This window comes from Trichomycterus rosablanca, chromosome 6 (genome assembly GCF_030014385.1).
Source record: "Trichomycterus rosablanca isolate fTriRos1 chromosome 6, fTriRos1.hap1, whole genome shotgun sequence".
NCBI classification, from domain to species: Eukaryota; Metazoa; Chordata; class Actinopteri; order Siluriformes; family Trichomycteridae; genus Trichomycterus; species Trichomycterus rosablanca.
In genome coordinates this window covers 12,485,179-12,495,401 of record NC_085993.1, presented here as the reverse complement: position 1 = coordinate 12,495,401, position 10,223 = coordinate 12,485,179, and positions in this window count along the sequence as shown.

The window sequence follows — 10,223 nt, the reverse complement described above, 5'->3', positions numbered from 1 at the left end:
GATAATTATGTCAAATATTTACATTTATTTATAGTTTCTAAGTTTCTATTTAGGGGTACCCAGAGCTTAAATATATATTTTTTTCTAAATTCCATACATCTGATGTTAATCTAATTTATGCGTAGTCTTGTGGGGCCAGATCTTAATCTGTAGGTGGTTTAAGGATGGGGAAAATTATAGTACCCTTGTGGGTAGAGCTTTGGCTATCAATCAGAAAATTTTCTTTTTAAATCCAGGCTCTGCAGCCACTGTTGGGCCCTTGAGCAAAGCCCTTAACCCTGTCTGCTCAAGGGCACCGTCCAGTGGCTGTCCCTATGTATGCCTCTATTTATCTATACTGCTCACAAAAATTGGGGGATATTTCAAAATGAATATGAAGCGATAAAAAAAGATGCATTTGATTTTTTTTTTATTAAACAAGAACATCAGAAAAGCAAACGACAAGTCAAAGAAAGTTGTTCGATTATGCAAATGAGATGCAAACTCAATTATCGTGATTGAGTAGCAAGTGACATATTGGTGGGGGTGAACAGAAGCATGTCAAACTGGATGAGAGTGCCACACATTGACTGTTCAGTAGGGTGTATGGTCACCCAAGACTGCCAAAACACACTGACAGCGATGGGGCATGGACAGGATCAGATTGTCTAGCAGTTCTTGTGGGATCCTCGCCTTTTTTATAGTGCATTTTCACCAATGAAATAAAAGTTGGTTTGCATAATCAAACAACTTTCTTTGACTTGTCGTTTGCTTTTCTGATGTTCTTGTTTAATAAAAAAAAAATCAAATGCTTCTTTTTTTTTATCGCTTCATATTCATTTTGAAATATCCCCTAATTTTTGTGAGCAGTGTATTTATCTATCTATCTATGTATTACCATTTTGCATCTGAAGCAGCACACTAGTTCACAGATATATAGGATGTCTATAACTTTTTGCCCAGCCATACAAATGTTCTTTTGACTAAATGGGCACAAATTCCCACAGACATACTTCACAGTCTTGTGAGAAGCCTTATCAAAAGAGTGACTGTTGTTATATCCAGACCCCATAGAGATCCCATAGAGGTTACTCTATTTTAATACTATTTGTTTGTGAAGTGGGATTTGGCAATATAGTTTTCACCAATCGGCCATAAGATTAAAACCACCTCCTTGTTTCTACACTCATTGTCCATTTTATCATATACCATATAGAAGCACTTTGTAGTTCTACAATTACTGACTGTAGTCCATCTGTTTCTCTGCATGCTTTTTAGCTTCCTTTTATGCTGTTCTTCAATGGTCAGGACCCCCACAGGACCACCACAGAGCAGGTATTATTTTGGTGGTGGATCATTCTCAGCAGTGCAGTGACACTGACATGGTGGTGGTGTGTTAGTGTGTGTTGTGCTGGTATGAGTGGATAAGACACAGCAGCGCTGCTGAAGTTTTTAAACACCTCACTGTCATTGCTGGACTGAGAATAGTTCACCAACCAAAAATATCCAGCCAACAGCGCCCCGTGGGCAGCGGCCTGTGACCACTGATGAAGGTCTAGAAGATGACCGACTCAAACAGCAGCAATAGATGAGCGATCGTCTCTGACTTTACATCTACAAGGTGGACCCACTAGGTAGGAGTGGCTAATAGAGTGGACAGTGAGTGGACACGGTACTTAAAAACTCCAGCAGTGCTGCTGTGTCTGATCCACTCATACCAACACAACACACACTAAAACGCCACCACTGTGTCATTGTAACTGCAGTACTGAGAATGTCCACCACCTAAATAATACCTGCTCTGTAGTGGTCCTGGGAGAGTCATGACCAAGTGCTTCTATATGGTAAGTGGAGGTGGTAAAATGAACAGTGAGTTTACAAACAAGGAGGTGGTTTTAATGTTATGGCTGATCTGTGTATATGTAGACTGTTTAGCTTCGGGCACGTATTTGGAATGTGAAAGGACCCCTGGAGGAGAGTACCCCGGGGACTCTGGAGGCAAAGATTGAACCCAGGTTCTCAGGAAGCTGGTGCCATGAAACACCCACACTATCAACTGTACCACTTTGTGACCTATTTTTAATATTTTTTTAAAGATGCTTCATATAAATTGTTTCCTCAGCTTGTGTATAAGAACTGCACTGCATTTTTTTTAATCAGATCTGGCAACCTGTTTCTTCTTTACCCACTTCTAATGGTGGGTACAGATCCTAAAGCTCCCAGTACCAGCTGTACGTTGAGAAGGAACCACAGTCTATTTAAACATCAAAAAGAGGCTCTTTGATTCGCTGAAAGCAGGTGCAGCATTCAGCCTCTGTTTCTGGCATATTCTACACTTTCTTTGTGTCCTTATTTTTCTGCTGCAGTGGCGTTAGCTCGCATTCACCCCAGCATCTGAGGGAGACGTTCAGTAATTCATGCTGGCGTAAAGTGAGTGGTGAAAGGGTAAACCGCAAATCCCACCACCATCTTTCTTTGCCTTTTTATTGTAAGTACGCTGCAGTGCTACCGTCAACAGCATCAAAACAGCCGCACACACATCATTCACACGGCCATTTTTATGCTGATCTCGGCTTCCTTTGATATGGCATTTTTTAATAGTAGGCTAGAGCTGTGTTCAAGACCACAATTTTTGACTCAGAGACAAGGAATAGCCAAAATAAAAAGGGGGTCGGGTCTAAAAATGCTTTTAAATGCACTTTACTGACTGCATGGCTGGGCGCACATTGATGGTTGTGTTGTTCACAAACAAGTCGACTCTAAGTCAGTTCTTTTATGTAAATGTTGGCGGCTGTTAGAGTCATGAGGTTTTCGCATCAGAAATTTTATATAAACTGAAATCCTACAGTGAAATAAACAAACCCTATTTTTTTTTTTATTAAATGTAAGAATACTTCTTAACCGCTTATCCAATTAGGGTTGTGGAAGTGTGTGTGTGTGTGTGTGTGGGGGGGGTGGGGTTTCAATGGGCGCAAGGCACACAGTAGCACCGTGGACAGGGCGCCAGTCCATCACAGGGCACACACACACACACATACACACACTCATTCACCTATAGGGCAATTCAGTATCTCCAATTAACCTGACTGCATGTTTTTGGACTGTTGGAGGAAACCGGAGCTCCCGGAGGAAACCCACGCAAACACTGGGAGAACATGCACGAACCCAGGACCTTCTTGCTGTGAGGCGACAGTGCTACCCACCGAGCCACCATGCTGCCCATATGCAAGTTTCACCATACTGAAACATTCTACAATTAGCAGATGAATTGGTAACTGGTAAGAGCATCAGGATTGGGTTTAAAAAGGGAATCCACCAAAGTCACAGTCTCTGCAAGCAAACATGGCTCATGGCTCACTACTTTGTGCCAAAATACCTGACAATCCCTTTAAAAAGGAGCATTTCCCAATATAAGATTGCAATCTTTAAAGTATTTCACCATCTACTAGGCATAATATTGTGAAAAGATCCAAGGAATCTAGAAAAAAATGTACTGAAAACCTTTGTAAATATGCATTGTCAGACCAGTCAACTTTCTTCCACTGTCCAGTTCCAATGCCTTTAGATGACTGTTGTAGGTCCTTGTGACTGTAGACACTCTGAAGGACTCAATGCACTGTATATTGTGATACATATACATTCACTTTATCACCAGTATTAAAATGATCTGCAATCTGAGCCACAGAAGCTCCTCAATTGGTCCATACCAGACATCACAGCCTTCATTAATCCTTGGCTGCCGACAACCTGTCAACAGTTCTTGGTTTGTCCATTCTCTAATTATGGTCAGTTCGTGCACAATAAGGCTGCTTATATTGTTTCAGTCGTCCAGTCATCTGGCCACAATGATTCAGCTCCTAATAAAAAGACTCGGGGAACTATGAGGAACTACCATCAGCTTAACATTTAATACATTACTGGCTGTTACATGCACTAGTTTTTGTATTTAGTGTATTAGAATCTATTTAAAACTATACAGTGGTACCTTGTAACTCGACGTCCCCTAAACTCGAAATCTTTGAAACTTGACGCACTTTGTGTAGAAGTTTGTAGAAGTTTCGTGTTATGCTTTTTTTTTTCTTTTTTTTTTTAAAATTAACAATGAACAGCCGCTTTTGTTCAGAGCTTGACTTGAGCAGTGCGGTAAAACGTCATCAAAGTGCGCATAGAAGACTAATCTGCATTTGTCTGGAATAACCATCAAATTCACTCTAAAAGTGTCCACATGTATCTGTGTTCAGCTGGATTTTTCTCCTGTTTTACTTTTAAACTTGTGTTATAGCTCAAGGTGCTAAGAAGTTAAGAGAATCTGCTTTCCGAGTCTAAAACGCTTATTGTAAAAAAAAAAAAGCTTGATGTGATATAATTAGGGCTGTCGTTAATCGCATTAATTACCGCGATTAACGTGTTAAAGTTTTATTCGCGATTAAAAAAATTAATGGAGATAAAAAATTTTAATTGAACTATTTTGAACTACTATATGTTTTATGTGCCGCGTAAATATGTGTCTCTGTGGTAATTTGCGCTGCTTTAACACAGCAACATTGTGTTTATACTGTAGAGATAACACGGGTCTGTCTCCAGTTTGCGTCGTGAGTTACAAATGACTCGAGCTGCTGCTACATATTGCGAAATATAGGGTATTTAAAATAATCATTTTTGTTTTCAAAAAGCATGAGAAATCATCACTAGACAAAATTACAGTTACCGCCTTTGTCTCGTCAGGCATCTCCGCGAACGGAGACGCGTTACAGACAAAATGAGCTCAGACAACTAAATTTCAGAGGAATTTGGATGTAAAGAGCATGAACTGTACACAGAACATTACAAACACTGGTGTTAAATGGATCGCAAAGGACTGTATAAACGCTTTAACATAGTTATCGATGTGGGTCGGCATGACGTTATACGTGTTGCAACAAGGGGGGGGGGGGGGTCTTCCACGACATTAACTCAACCACTCACCTCCCTGGCTGCACTCGCCAGGTCATTATTATTATATTACAATATTTTTGTTAAGTCAAATTAAAATAACTAAAACTGTACATATAATACCAGAACCAGGAATTTGGACTTGAAGTGTAACTTCTGAGTGAGTACTTTCAATTCATTCTGATCAGCTATTAGCATATGCAATTTGTTGAGGGGGCCCAATTTATTTATTTTTTGCACTGGGGCCCAATTTTTTTTTTTTGCACTGGGGCCCATGAGCTCCTAGATACACCACTGGTGTTGCATCTAGAAATGGTTCATATTATGAGCGCCTATTTTCAGTAACAGGGTTATGAACAGGAAAAGATCCTCACTTTTGTCAGATAATGTGAACAGACTTGTCATTTTAAATAACTGGCTGAAAGATGGGTAGCTGTTAACAACTCTATATAGACATTGGCTGGCTTTCTAAAAATAATTTAGATTGAATAATTTTATCATAATTTAATGCATGCTTTATTGGTAAACATGTTCTTGCAATAAAAATGTGCATAACTGTTCAAATTGTGCTTAGTTATTATTTAGCAATTAATTGCGATTAATTTGGTTCTTTAATCGCGATTAATCTCGATTAAGAAAATTTTTAATCGAGTGACAGCCCTAGATTTAATGTATTAAGAGAACGGGATAGAAACACTAAACCTCTCTTAATTATTATTGCTCACAAGTTCTCTCCAGTAATAAAATTCCTTGCTTGTTGTTTTAATGCAGTAAGTCACGTTAAGGTTTGTGCACTGGCGCACTCCATAGGAGCAGTTTGACCTTCTCATGTGAATTACTGAGCTCGCTAAGGAATACGGTATTCCAAAATCAAGCATCTCTGCGATTAAGAGGCATAAGAAAACAATAAAGAAGTAAAGCTGTGGTAAAGTGCAGGTTTTATTGTATTTTATTGATTTTTAACTGTTTTTCAATTGTATTTTAGTGTTTTTCATACAGTATTTGTGTTATTTTTAGTATATACGTGTCAAAAAACAATTATTTTACATTAGCCTAAAATATATGCAGTTCCACAGGACCACGGAATGCATTAACAGGTTTCCCATAGATCCTTATGGGGAAAAAATACCTTGAAAACTCAACTTGATGCCAGTCTCAGAAACAATTGCCGTTGAGTTTCAAGGTACCACTGTACTGTATTTATCCATATTACTTTGACTTTTGTATTTCTTCTTGTTTCATTTCATTATCATCACCAGTCTCAACACTGGACGCAAGGCAGGAATACCCTGGACAGGATGCCAATAAATCGCAAGACTTCACCCATTTATTATGTCTCAATTACCAAGCCTCACTTACCAATTCGAACTACTTCACCTCACGTAAACACGCTCGTCTCAGAGGCAGAGCTTTGAAAGGCCAGAGTGGATCAAAGTTCAATTGCACTGACCTAAGCACAGCAGCAAGGTGTTGAACAGAACAGGCAGTCAGCAAATTTGTTCAGTACACAATGTTCAAGGCTTTCTACTTTTAATTACAGGGTGCTGCACTGCATTTAGATGTAGAAATATTAACATTCAAGTAATATCTGACCTTTTCTGTTTGACTGTTATTTTTTTAGTTAAACACCCAATACCAATGCTTGTTTTAAATAAAATAAACCAATATTCACTTTCAGTGAGGTGCAAAAACCAAATAGACTCAGTCTGTGTAAGTTCTCAGTCATCCAGGTCATGGTAGTCTTAAGTGCTTTAGTCAAAGGCAGCTGGACTTCTTTGTAGGTTCTTGAACATCTAAAAGCTGATAGGGAGTTCGAGGTATTTAACATCTAGTGGGGTTGTCACCTTGGAGGTGGTCCTGAGAGCCATTAACCCACCCTGCCAACATGTGAGTCGTTAGGGTGACATGGGTTGAGGTCTGAATGGAGGTTAAATCGCCCAGGAAAGAACCTCAAGACTGCTGACAATTGGTGTCGTTAGCTACCACCTCTGTTCAAAGATGGTGGTTCTTATAAAGAAGAAAGCTTTTATTTGTATTATATACATATACAAATGTACAGTATGATGAAATTATTTTTCAGCATATCCCAGCTTGTTTGGAAGCTGGGGTCAGAGCGCAGGGGCAGCCATTATATTCCTTGTTCAAAAGCCCACCAGTGGCTGCATAGCTGAGCCTGGTTATGAACCGACAATCCCAAAGTCCTACCCAATAACCACTTTCCTGGACATTGGACATAGAGGACCTCCTTTACTCCTCGTTGAAACCCCAAATCAGAAAAAAGTTGGGACAGCATGGAAAATGCAAATAAAATAGAAAAATGCAGTGTTCCTTACATTTACTTTGACTTCTATTTGATTGCAGACAGGATGAACCTGAGATATTTCATGTTTTGTCTGTTCAGCTGCATTTCATTTATTAATAAACATCCATTCCTGCATTTCAGGTCTGCAACACATTCCAAAAAAAATTGGGACGAGGGCAATTTAGGGTTTGTAATGAGGTGAAAAAACTTATTAATGATGTGATTCCAAACAGGTGATGTCAACAGGTGATTGTAATCATGGTTTGGTACAAAAGCAGCATCTAGGAAAGGCTGAGTAAAGATGATCAGAGTTTATCAACAAATGTGTGAGAAAATGATTGAAATATTTAAAAACAATGTACCTCAAAAAAAGATTGGGGGGATTTGCATATTTCTCCCTCTACAGTGCATAATATCATTCAACGATTCAAGGAATCAGGAGGAATTTCAGTACGTAAAGGCCAAGGGCACAAGCTTAAGCTGAACGCCCGTAATCTTCGATCCCTCAGACGGCACTGCATCAAGATATAACCACATGCGTGAGGGATTACTTTGGCAAACCTTTGTTAAGCACTACAATACAGAGTTACATGCACAAATGCCACTGTGCGAAAAAGAAGCCTTATATTAACCATGTCCAGAAGCGGCATCGACTTCTCGGGGCTCAGAGGCATCTAGTATGGACCATCACACAGTGGAAACATGTATTGTGGTCAGATGGAAAAAATGGATGCCATGTACCCCATACTGCTGCACATCTTAAGACGTGGTTGCAGGAAGAATTGGACAAAATAAAATCTAAAACACTAAATCACTTGGTATCCTCGGTGCCAAAATGTGTGGTAAAAAAAAATGGCAAAATTACAAAGTGATAAATGCTTTACTGTCCCAACTTCTTTTGGAATGTGTTGCAGGCCTGAAATGCAGGAATGAATGTTTATTAATAAATGAAATTAAGTTGAGCAGATAAAACATGAAATATCTCAGGTTCATCCTGTCTGCAATCAAATAAAAGTCAAAGTAAATGTAAGCAACTCTGTGTTTTTTTATTATTTGCATTTTCCATGCTGTCCCAACTTCTGGTGTTTAGTAACTGAATGTATGGATGAGTATTGTGTGCATGATAAATACATACATTAATTAATGAATTAATAACTGACAGCTCACCTTGAATGAGACAAAGAACAAAAACTATAGACGCTAATAAAATAAAGAGAAATCTAACACAAGTCTAAGGCAGGTCTTGAGTCCTGACTTGAGTCCACGAGAAGAAAAGAGTACTCCAGCCTCATCATAAGTACTATTTGAGAACATTTTTAGCTCCTCAAATGCATTTTATGAAAGACTATTTATGTCCTGCACGCTATTTTAAATAATACAGTTCCTTTGTACGATTTATTTAAAGCTCATTTTAGCACGAGATGCAGCTAAAGCACAGAATGATAAATGTGCATCCTAAACATAATAACCTGTATATGAGGCATAAAAAGACTGTCGGCCCTTGACTTTTCTTTAGTTAGTCTTCAATAAGATTTTCAGACCAGCTCTGATGTGAACGTTCTGTTTAACTGAGAGATGTAGCGAGAAATTGAAGATGTTATATTTGTGAGAAAGAAATCAGGTTGTTCTCTGTTCTCATGCTGCCGCCTCAGCTCACGCTCTCACTCAGCTATCCTGTAGCACCCTGGAAGGATTCACGCTGAGTTCTTTTGTTGTTGTTATTATTTTGTTTACTTCTTGGGAATACACTGTCAAAGTCACAAGACTGACAGCTCTACTTTTGGTAATGTTAACGAAATGCTGATGTTCTCTCCAAGCCACATTATGACTATGATTTATTTAAAAAGTCCAACCAATTACTTTTCTAAATATGTGCTGTTCTAAATACATCGATCAGCCATTTTATCAGCGCCACTTACTATAAAGAAGCACTTTGAAATTCTACAATTATTGACTGTAGTCCATCTGTTTCTCTGCATGCTTTGTTAGCCCCCTTTCATGCTGTTCTTCAATGGTCAGGACCACTACAGAGTAGGTATTATTTGGGTGGTGGGTCATTCTCAGCACTGCAGTGACGATGACATGGTGGTGGTGTGTTAGTGAGGTGTTTAAAAACTCCATCAGCATTGCTGAGTCTTATCCACTCACACCAGCACAACACATACTGTCACTGCTGGACTGAGAATAGTCCACCAACCCAAAACATCCAGCCAACAGTGCCCCGTGGGCAGCGTCCTGTGACCACTGATGAAGGTCTAGAAGATGACCAACTCAAACAGCAGCAATAGATGAGCGATCGTCTCTGACTGTACATTTACAAGGTGGACCAACTAGGTAGGAGTGAGTGGACATGGTATTTAAAAACTCCAGCAGCACTGCTGTGTCTGATCCACTCATAGCAGCACGACACACACTAACACACCACCACCATGTCATTGTCACTGCAGTGCTGAGAATGATCCACCACCTAAATAATACCTGCTCTGGGGTGGTCCTGTGGGGGTCCTGACCATTGAAGAACAGGGTGAAAGCAGGCTAAAAAGTATGTAGAGAAACAGATGGACTACAGTCAGTAATTGTAGAACTACAAAGTGCTTCTATATAGTAAGTGGAGCTGATAAAATGGACAGTGAGTGTAGAAACAAGGAGGTGGTTTTAATGTTATGGCTGATCGGTGTAAGTGTGTGTTATTTTTATAGCGGCGCTTAATGTGACTTCATATCAGTACATCAGTGCATTTTCTTCTAACAAAGAGGGCAAAGCTTGTGACTATTAAAAGTAATAGGATGTGCCTAATGAGTCCAAAAGATCAGAGCAGGGTGAAAAATTCAACAGAAAAGCCTGATTACACTAACAGGGCATCATCAAAGCTAATGAGCTTTATTAAACAATGGAAACACTATTTTTAATTAATCACTGCAACAGTGTGATCATGAGAACATGTACAATATAGGATTTTAAACAACTTGGACTCTAAATCTTTGATGATAGATACACTGATCAGCCATAA